This window comes from Sceloporus occidentalis, unplaced genomic scaffold (assembly GCF_023333645.1).
Source record: "Sceloporus occidentalis isolate IW3139 unplaced genomic scaffold, rSceOcc1.0.p SCAF_45, whole genome shotgun sequence".
Lineage (NCBI taxonomy): Eukaryota > Metazoa > Chordata > Lepidosauria > Squamata > Phrynosomatidae > Sceloporus > Sceloporus occidentalis.
The window spans coordinates 4,758,627-4,769,283 of NW_028317025.1; positions in this window are offsets into that span (position 1 = coordinate 4,758,627).

Genomic DNA, 10,657 nt, shown 5'->3' on the forward strand with positions numbered 1-10,657 from the left:
TGTTTGGGCTTCAGTGTGGCAGAGCCTGTTCTGGTGTGTGTGTGTTTGGCTATCGGTGTGGCAGAGCCTGTCCTGGTGTGAGTGTTTGGGTGTTGGTGTGGCAGAGCCTTTCCTGGTGTGTGTCTGGCTGTTGGTGTGGCAGAGCCTGTTCTGGTGTGTGTGTGTGTGTGTGTTTGGGTGTCGGTGTGGCAGAGCCTGTCCTGGTGTGTGAGTGTGTGTGTGTGTGTGTGTATGTGTGTGTGTGTGTTTGGGTGTCGGTGTGGCAGAGCCTGTCCTGGTGTGTGTTTGGATGTCGGTGTGGCAGAGCCTTTCCTGGTCTGTGTGTTTGGGTATCAGTGTGGCAGAGCCTGTCCTGGTTTATGTGTCTGGGGGTCGCTGTGGCTGAGCCTGTCCTGGTGTGGGTGTGGGTGTTGCTGTGGCAGAGCCTTTCCTGGTGTGTGTGTTTGGGTGTCGGTGTGGCAGAGCCCTTCGTGGTGTGTGTGTGTGTCAGTGTGACAGAGCCTGTCTGTGTGTGTTTCGCTGCGGCTGAGCCTGTCCTGGTGTGTGTGTTTGGGTGTCAGTGTGGCAGAGCCTGTCCTGATGTGTGTGTGTTGGTGTGGCAGAGCCTGTCCTGGTGTGTGTGTCGGTATACAAGAGGCTGTCCTGGTGGGTGTGTAGTTGGTCATCTGTTTCCTGGCACTTACCGTAGGAATAAATAGAACTACTTAATTTATACTTATCCAGAAATAAAACTCACCCTTGAATTTGTAGTCATTTCAGAGGACAAAACTTTCTAGGCCCAGAAAAATAATAGGTCTTGTGTTATTTTTTTTCAATATCCATATACCGTTTTTAAAAAGGACTAGTGACTAAATTGTGACTTCAGGCATCGCATGTATGATTACTTTTTTTTATTGTACTGATGTACTCCCAGTCCCATAACATTACGCGTTGTGCATATTTATCTGTGCTGTCTTCAATAAAAAGAGCTCTGTTTTACCCCTACACTAAGTCCAGGCTAGTGAGTGAGGGAATATGAAGGGTTAATCCCTTGAGCAATTGAGCATTCACAGCAGGGAGGATTTCTACAGTGGAGCTTCTCAGCCCGGGTACGGGTCTCCGTCACACTGTAAATTTACATTTTGTATGTAGAAGCACACAAGGGCCTACATAAATATATCTGTGTCATGGATGAGTCAGCAAAATGCCTGTTTTCATTCATTAAAAAGGTTTGGATGGATACAAAAATGGGTGAATCAAGTTTGTTCATAGAACGGATCATGTTTTCAAAGGTTAGTTCCAGGAATGTGGGTGTTGTCACGCTCTGCTCCCCATATCTGTGTTTTGCAGCATTGCAGCCAATGCTGAGAATATGTGGTAGATTCATGGAACATTCTCCAAGCATAGGAAATAGAGTCTGTTAAAACAGCTACTGAACTGACATCAGCGATAGAGAACACTGATACCAAGAGATGTAAATTCATACCTGAAGTAAACGGTGTGTGAAAAAGAATGACTACCACAAAGTTTGACAAAAACTGGTGATAGAATTAGTGCATTTGAAATACCCTGGGGTGTCTCGTTTTCAAAAATATATGTTGTGATGGGGTAAATTGCATCGGTCTGCTTTAAAGATGCCCCAAATAGCACATGGGGCAGAATTAACAGATTTTGTAAAACTTATTTCAAAATAGCAAAAAGCTACATATAACTTGCCCTATAGCTTTCAAAAAAGCAAAAAAAACAAAAAACAAAAACATTGGGAATTTCTATTTAGCAGGGTTTTCATTAGCTTGTATAGATGAGTAAAATATTTTTCAAGTAAAATTCAAAAAAAATATTTTACACTTTTTCTTTATATGATACAATCAAAATAATGACATCCTTCTTGTCCTAAAAAAATATATACATAACTTGTGTGGGTTCAGTAAATAATAAAATTACAGCTAAACACGAGCACCATAGAAATGTTATGAAGGGTACAAAAAAAATCAATCGGGTTGAGGTCTGGACTCTTTTTCAGCCATTCTATTGTAGATTTGCTGGTGTGCTTTGGAGTATTGTCCTGTTGCATGACCCGATTTCAACCAAGCTTTAGCTGTCTGACGGCCTAAAATTTCACTCTAGCACTGGCGTCGCTACAGGGGGGGCAATTGCCCCCCCTAGGTTATTCCTTGCCCCCCCTGTTGCCCCCCCGCCGAATTTGGAACCATCCAGTGGATTGCCCAGGACAGTCCCGCAATGGGACTTTAAGTCCTGGGCAGCCTGAAACGCTTTTTTTTTTTTTGGACGCGGAGGAGAGAGGGGCGCCTAGCAACCGTTCGGCCCCCCTCACTCTCCTCCACGAGGCCTCTACCTCCGCCGCAGTGTCGGAGTTTTATACTGAGCGCCGGTATATGACATCATATCCGGCGCTCAGGAGTGAAGACAGAAGCCTCGTTCTCCCGCCGCAGGACTTTAAAGGTGAGTGAAATACAAAGGGGGTGAGTAGGGAAAGAGGAGGGAGAGGGGTTAGAAAGTGATAAGGGAGGGAGAAGGGGTAGAAAGTGATAAGTGAGGGAGAAGGGGTAGAAAGAGATAAGGGAGGAAGAAGGGGTAGAATGTGATAAGGGAGGAAGAAGGGGTAGAAAGTGATAAGGGAGGGAGAGGGGGTACATGTTAATGAGTGAGTATGAATTAATGTGTGGATGCATTGTGTGAATGCGTGAGAGTATGCATTAATGTGTGAATGAATTGTCTGAATGAGGGAGAGCATGAGTTAATATGTGGATGAATTGTCTGAATGAGGAAGAGCATGAGTTAATATGTGAATGAATTGTCTGAATGAGGGAGAGCATGCGTTAATATGTGGATGAATTGTCTGAATGAGGGAGAGCATGAGTTAATATGTGGATGAATAGTCTGAATGAGGGAGAGCATGAGTTAATGAGTATGTGTGTATCATAGATGTGTAATTGTGGAAGGGCAAAGATGGCACTCACCGGGGAATTCTCTCTGACAGCGGGGGAAGGTCTGCGCGATGGACACAGACAACCCCCCTGCTAGCCGCAACTCCTTCCGGCTGCAGCGGAAGTCTACACGCTGCCCTGACAACACACCGGAAGTCAGAAGCACCGGTAAGTTTTTTTTTGGGGGGGTGTTAAATGGGGGGCATAAGGCATTTCTGTAGGCAGAGTGCTCTATGAAATGCCTTTTAACCCCCTTAATGCAACTCTGCCTCCAGAAATGCCTTTTAACCCCCTTAATGCCACTCTGCCTCCTGAAATGCCTAATACCTCCCTATATGCCACTCTGCCCCATAATATGCCTTTTAACCCCCTAAATGCCAGAGTGGCATATAGGGTATAAGGCATGTCTGGAAGCAGAGTGGCACATAGGGGGTCAAAAAGGCATATAATGGGGCACAGTGGCATATAGAGGGTTAAAAGGCATATCATGGGGCCTAGTGGCATTTAGAGGGTTAAAAGGCATATCATGGGGCCCAGTGGCATATAGGGGTTTAAGGCATTTATGGGGCAGAGTGACAAGCCTGGGGGCAGATGTGCATAACTGGGGGCAGGTTGAAAAATAAAAGGAATTAAAAACAAAATATTTTTCTCAATCATAGCTTTTATAAAAAAAAATAGTTTACATGAATTAACATTTACTATAGGAGACTTTTTTCCTATAGGGTCGTCTTATATTCAGGCTTTTTCTTTTTTTCCTAAATTAATACTCAGATTTTGGGGGGTTGTCTTATAATCAGGGTTGTCTTATAATCGAGCAAATACGGTAATAACTGCAATGCTGTTTTCATGTATTTATTTGATCTATACCTGCAATGCTACGTTTTATATATTGTTATTGTATACCTGCAAATACAGGATTTGTATGTCTGATTCTGTTGATTTGATATATACCTTCAGTGCTGAGATCACAAGTGAATTTAAATTGATCTATGCATGCAAAGCTGGGTTTGTGTGTTAATGTGTTGATCTATACCTGCTATCGGCAGCAGGGTCTATTATATATGTATATATATATAGGCAGCAGGGACTAATAATATATATCGGCAACTGGGGCTAATATTTATATATATATATCAGCAGCAGGAACTAATATTAACGAAACTGCCAGTTCAGCTGTAATTTTGAAATCATGTTTCAATCATAGTCTTTACTTAAAAGAGATAAGTACTCATTATGTAGATAAAAATGCATGTCTAATGCGTATATGTGATGGGCCATCACATAAATCAATTATAAAAGGAGGGGCTTGCTGGGGGCATTAATACAAATAGTGGTGGCTGAAGGCGATTATACAAGGGTGTGGGGGCACCACATTAATCTATACTAAAAGGGTGCTGGCTGGGGCATCAATACACAAGGGTCAAAAACACTAAGGGGGTATAAACAACAATGCAGTGTGAAAAATCCATCCTGATGTAGATGTCAGTGACGTAGATTGTGTCCTGCTGTTTGTGTGTTTTTGGTTATCAGTGTACCAGAGCCTGTCCTGGGGTGTGTGTGCGTATAGGTGTTGGTGTGGCAGAGCCTGTCATGGTGTGTGTTTGGGTATTGGTTTGGCAGAGCCTGTCCTGGTGTGTGTGTCTGGGTGTCAGAGTGGCAGAGCCTGTAATGGTGTGTGTGTGTGTCTGGGTGTCGGTGTGACAGAGCCTGTCCTGGTGCGTGTCTGGGTGTCGGTGTGACAGAGCCCGTGTTGGTGTGTGTTTGGTTATCTGTTTCCTGGCAGTTGGAATTATTTAATTTATACTTATCCAGAGATAAAATGCCCTCCTTAAGTTGTAGTGACTTCAGGGGACAAAACATTCAAGGCCCTGAAATCATTTAGTGGAAAAGTTGAGGTATTGTGTTATTTATGCTATATTTATTTCAAGGATTAGTCGTACTAAATTGTGGCTTCAGGCTTCCCATGTTGAATGACCGAGTATTATGTTAGTCCAATAACAAAAGTATCATTCCATAGCACATTACTTTTGGCAATATATATATATATATATATATATATTCTCAGCGGTATGATTTAATGGTGAAAAATTATGAATGCCCCCCCACTGTGGTATCTTGTGTGCCCCCCCCTATATATTGTTTCTAGAGTGGCCACTGCACTCTAGAATATGTTAAAATCATGAACATTAACATTTACCATGCTGAGGTCTGTAGAGTCTGAGATGTAACTCTTTGGTTTCTCGCAATTTCTCTGAGCATTGTACCATCTGACCTTAGGTTGAATTTGCTGAGACTTCCACTCCTTGGAAGATTGGTCTTGAATGTTTTCCATGTTTGAATAATCTTTCTCACTTGCAAAATGATGGAATTGTTCCCATATTAATGGGCAGTAAATGAATTGCTTCTCTAAGATCATTGCTGATGTCTTTGCTCCTTGGCATTTTGTTAACACATACCTGAATGGCTTGATTATTGTTGAATAAATCATGACATGGTATAATATGTCATGTGTGGTTGTTCATCTGAGGTTATATTTACCTAATTTTTAGACCTGCTAAGGAACAGATGATTCTTATTATGTCCGGATACGTAAAACCATAGAATTCAAAGAGGGTGTATTATTTTGCAATTTACAGAGTGGCAAATAGGGAGTTAAAAGGCATTACTGGGAGGCAGAGTGGCATATAGGGGTATAAGGCATTTCGGGTGGCAGAGTGGCATATAAGGATGTCTAAGGCATTTCTGGGGGGCAGATGTGCATAACTGGGGGCAAGTTGGCAAATAAAAACAAAATAATTTGTCAATCATAGTTTTTATTAAATATGAAAATATAGTTTACATGTGAATTTATATTTACTAGTAAAACTTTTTTCCTATAGGGTAGTCTTACATTCAGGCTTTTTCTTTTTTCCTAAATTAATATTCAAATGTTGGGGGGTCGTCTTATAATCGAGCAAATACGGTAATTTAGGAAAAAAGAAAAAGCTAAAGAAAAAAGTTTTACTAGTAAAGATTAATTCACATGTAAACTATTTTTTCATATCTAATAAAAAAAATGTATTCCTTTTATTTGCCAACCTGCCCTCCAGTTATGCACATCTGCCCCGAGGCTCGCCACTCTGCCCCAGATATGGCTTATACTGACTTATATGCCACTCTCCCCCCAGAAATGCCATATACCCCCTATATGCCACATAGACAACCTCCGCTGCAACCCAGCGGTTCTGCCGGGGCTTCTGTGACTGAGCACCGGAAGGTTATGTGCTCCATCATAGAAGCCCCAGCGGAAGTGCCAGGCAGAAGCGGATGTTGTCACCGGCTGCCAGAGAGGAGGATCCAGGTCCTCTGCAGCGCTGCGGGGATCCTCCTCTCTGGGAGCCGGTGAACTTTTGCGCTATGCGCTCAAACAACCCCCGCTGCTGGCCAGCACTTCCGCTGGATGGAGCACCAGAAAGTCATGTCATGCTGGTGCTCGGTCATATATGCCCTAAAGAAAGTGCCGGCAGCAGCAGTGGTTGCCGGAGAGGAGGATCCAGGTCCCCTGACTCATAAGACAACCTTGAATATAAGACGAGGGGTATATATATATATATATATATATATACACACACTAACTGGCCTCGGTTTCACTGCAGGGTCACGTGACCCCTATACATTCCTGTCTCCCCCGTGCCGGCCCAAAATAGTTGAGAAAGGGCCCTTCCGACCTGGATCGGTGCGGTCCTTTCTAAAGTATTTTAAACCGATACTAGGAGACAGGAAGAAGGGGGTCGCAGGGGTCACACCGGGCCCCTTAGAGGCACGGGCCCAGTCGCAGCTGTGACTACTGCAACTCCTGTAGTTACGCCAGTGGAGAGATGAGAGTTCAGTTTAGTTGAAATATGTGGGCCACTTGTCACATTTATGTACAGATGCAAATGAGTACATTTGCTAACTCCTTTTTGATGTACCCAAATTAGCAATTTTTTTTAGACCAAGCAGGGATTTCTTTGGAAATCATAGAAATACATTAACATAATTATTAATGCAAATCTTAAGAACAAAACTACTCCAAAATATTTTCCTTTTCTACAGAGTAGATGTGACTGCTGAACAATAACCAAATCTGTATTTGGCAACATTCTCTATATTAAAGACGTATCCAACATACATAGTTTTGTGCATATCCACCCTTTACATATTACCCTATGGTGCATTTTTTAGAATACTTATGGCTTAACGGGTAACAAGGGTTTTTGTCTTCTTGTAGTGGTAAAGCTAAAAGTCATTGGTGCATGTTTTCATACATTTTTTCATAGCCTCCGAGTCCTTCCAGCAGGTGTCGGAATTGAAATCTGTTTGAAGGAAATGCCCCATGTTTTAATTTTTCCCTAGCTGCCTCTGATTGCAGCATAGAACATTCATTAATGACTCCTTTGCTTAGTAGCACTCTTTCTAGTATTCTCACTGAAACCAACAGGAGCTTATGTTATGTCAGGGGTGTCCAAGTTTTTTCTGCAGTGGGCATGGGCGTAGGAACCGGGGGGGGGACAGATCCCCCCAGTAACTCATGCGGGGGGGGGACTGATAATGAAGGAATCCCCCCCAGGGCCGTAGGAAACCCCCCCAATAGAAACGCTGCAAATGCGACCCGCGAGACCTCGAGGTGCAGCCCGCGTAAGATCGGCAGCCAGGGCAACCAATCTTACGCGGCCCGCACCTCGAGCCCTGCTACAACAAGAGCCCTGCTACTTACCTGTGGGAGGGTCTTCTGTACTGCACAGAGGAAGCGGAACCCAGCAGAGTTCACATGACATCACATCCTGCTTCCTCTGTGCAGTACCAGAGAACGCAGAGGGAGGCCGCGCCCCCAGCTGAAGTCTGTGAGTGGCATAGAGGAACTGCAGTGCAGGTAAGGGGGTGGGGAGGGTGTTTGAATCAGTATGCGTGATTGAGGGAATGAATCTGTGAATGAATGAGTGTGTGTGTGATAGCATGGATGTGTAAGTGCTGGAACCTAGGCATGATGGGACTGTGATTGCTGTTAGCAATCACACTCCTATTATGCCAAGTCAGCCAGTACATGCTGAAACCTAGCTAGCTGCCCCCCTTGTGTATTGATGCTGCCAGCAATATGGGGTCTGCACATCACTTACAGCCAACCCTGTACCAGCATATACTGGCTGCCTGGGTATGATAGGAGTGTGATTGCTGTTAGCAATCACACTCCTATCATGCCAAGTCATATTGCTAATTTTTTTTGTCCAATGGTGGTGTGTTAAGTACTTTTATTAAAAATGTGAGGTTTTTTTAATTATTTTTAAAGGTGGGGGGTCATTTTCGGTTTTGGCTAAGTGAACCATGAATGTTTTGGTCCAGAATTTTCATTTTGGTCCATACCTAGAATAAATAGAACTATTTCATTTTTAATTATCCTGAGTCCTGAATTTGTAGTCACAAAACTTTCTAGGCCCAGAAATCAGTGAGAAGAAAAGTAAAGGTTTTGTGTCATTTACTTTATTTTAATCTGCATATTTTATTAAAGGCCATATTTTCTCACAGGGAAAAATGAGTGCGGCCCGCGCACATATACAATTCTGATGAAGTGGTCCACTGCAGAAAAAACTTGGACACCCCTGGGGTAGACAGTGAGAAGGGGGGGTAGGGAGAGGGTAGCTGGTGAGAAGGTGGGTAGGGAGAGTGTAGCTAGTGTGAAGGGGCGGTAGGGAGAGGGTAGCTAGTGAGAAGCTGGCAATAGGGAGAGGGTAGCTAGTGAGAAGGGGGTAGGGAGTGGGTAGATAGTGTGAGAAGGGAGGGTAGGGAGGGGGTAGATAGTAAGAAAGTGTGAGAAGGGGGAGAGGGGGTAGATAGTGTGAGAGATGGGGAGAAAGTGGGGATCTGATGGGGGAAAATGCTGTCCCCCCCAGATTTTTTCACTGTGAGAAAATATGGCCTTTAATAAGATATGCAGATTAAAATAAAGTAAATGACACAAAACCTTTACTTTTGCTCTCATTGATTTCTGGGCCCAGAAAGTTTTGTGACTACAAATTCAGGATTCTGGATAAGTAAAAATGAAATAGTTCTATTTATCCTAGGGATGCACCTGAATGAAAATTCTGGACCAAAACCGAAAACTAAGGGTTCACTTAGCCGAAAACGACCCCCCACCTTTAAAAATAATAAAAAATCCCACACTTTTAATAAAAGTTACACACCAAAATTGTAAAAAAAAATTAATAACAATGTTTATATATATATATATATATTTATTATGATTGTTAACAGCAATCTCAGGCATACCCACATTCCAGCATGAACTGGTTGGCTGGGCAAGATAGGAGTGTCAACAATCATATATAAATTAATATTGTTATTGTATTTTTTTGTCCAATTTTGGTGTGTTAACCACACTTTTATTAAAAGTCAGCCAGTACATGATGGCACAGGGTGACTGTAAGTGGTGTGCAGACCCCATACTGCTGGCAGCATCAATACACAAGAGGGGCAGCTAGCCAGGTTTCAGTATGTACTGGCTCACTTGGCATGATAGGAGTGTGATTGCTAACAGCAATCACAGTCCCATCATGCCTAGGTTCCAGCACTTACACATCCATGCTATCACACACACACTCATTCATTCACAGATTCATTCCCTCAATCACGCATACTCATTCAAACACTCTCCCCCACCTCCTTACCTGCACTGCAGCTCTCTGGATGCCGCTCACAGACTTCAGCGGGGGGCGCGGCCTCCCTCTGTGTTCTCTTGTACTGTACAGAGGAAGCAGGACTGGAGCAGTCATGTGATGTCCGCTTCCTCTGTGAAGTACAAAAGGCCCTCCCACAGGTAAGCAGCAGGGCTCTTGTGATCCCGGTTGCCCTGGCTGCCGATCTTACGCGGGCCGCACCTCGAGGTGCTGCGGGCTGCATTTGGTCCGTGGGCCGCAAGTTGGATGTCCCTGTGTTATGTTATTCTAGCACACACAACTGGCTGCTGCTCATACTAATTTTAGTGGAAACTCAGCGACTGACTTCAAATCGGCGTTACTGAGCATGTGCAGGAAGCCTGCTTACTGCTTACACTTTCTGCTTTCAGTGGAGGGAACTATGGGAGAACTTGAATAAGACAGAAAATACCTAAAAAATTAAGAATCCATGCACCAAACTATATAGAGTATATGGATTACACATTTTTTGGCTGCTATTCTGAGTTGATTTCTAGAAACCAAGTTGCTAATGTTCTTAGAGCTCTAAAGATAATGCGTATCATGTTTATAAACAACAAGTTGGGGGCAACTATCTAAATGTGGAAAAATAACTGGAAAAAACTTGAATCGCCCTGTTGATTGCTGAACATATAGCTCTTTTGCCTGTAGAAGGTCTGAATGGTGGGATGATGCAGTAGCAAAAAAGAGCCACTTGGTTGGTCTTGCCCTCCAGTCCAAAAGTACCATCCCTCCCCAGTACAAGAAGATGAAAATCATTCCATCCGTCTGGTCTGCCTGTTTCCATGCTGTAAAAATCTCAAAAACTTGGTTACCTCATAAACTTAAAGGAACACTTTACGTTTTCATTTAAAATGGATACAAGAGGCCATGTTGCGTTTTACTGCATGCAAATTTGTCCATCTATTGTTTAGTTATTAGAGTTAGAAAACAAGACTTATGTCTCATTTAACTTCTCCCCGGGCTGCCTCTACCGAAAGAAAGCATACATCAGTATGCTTTTTGCACATACTCCCATTCTCG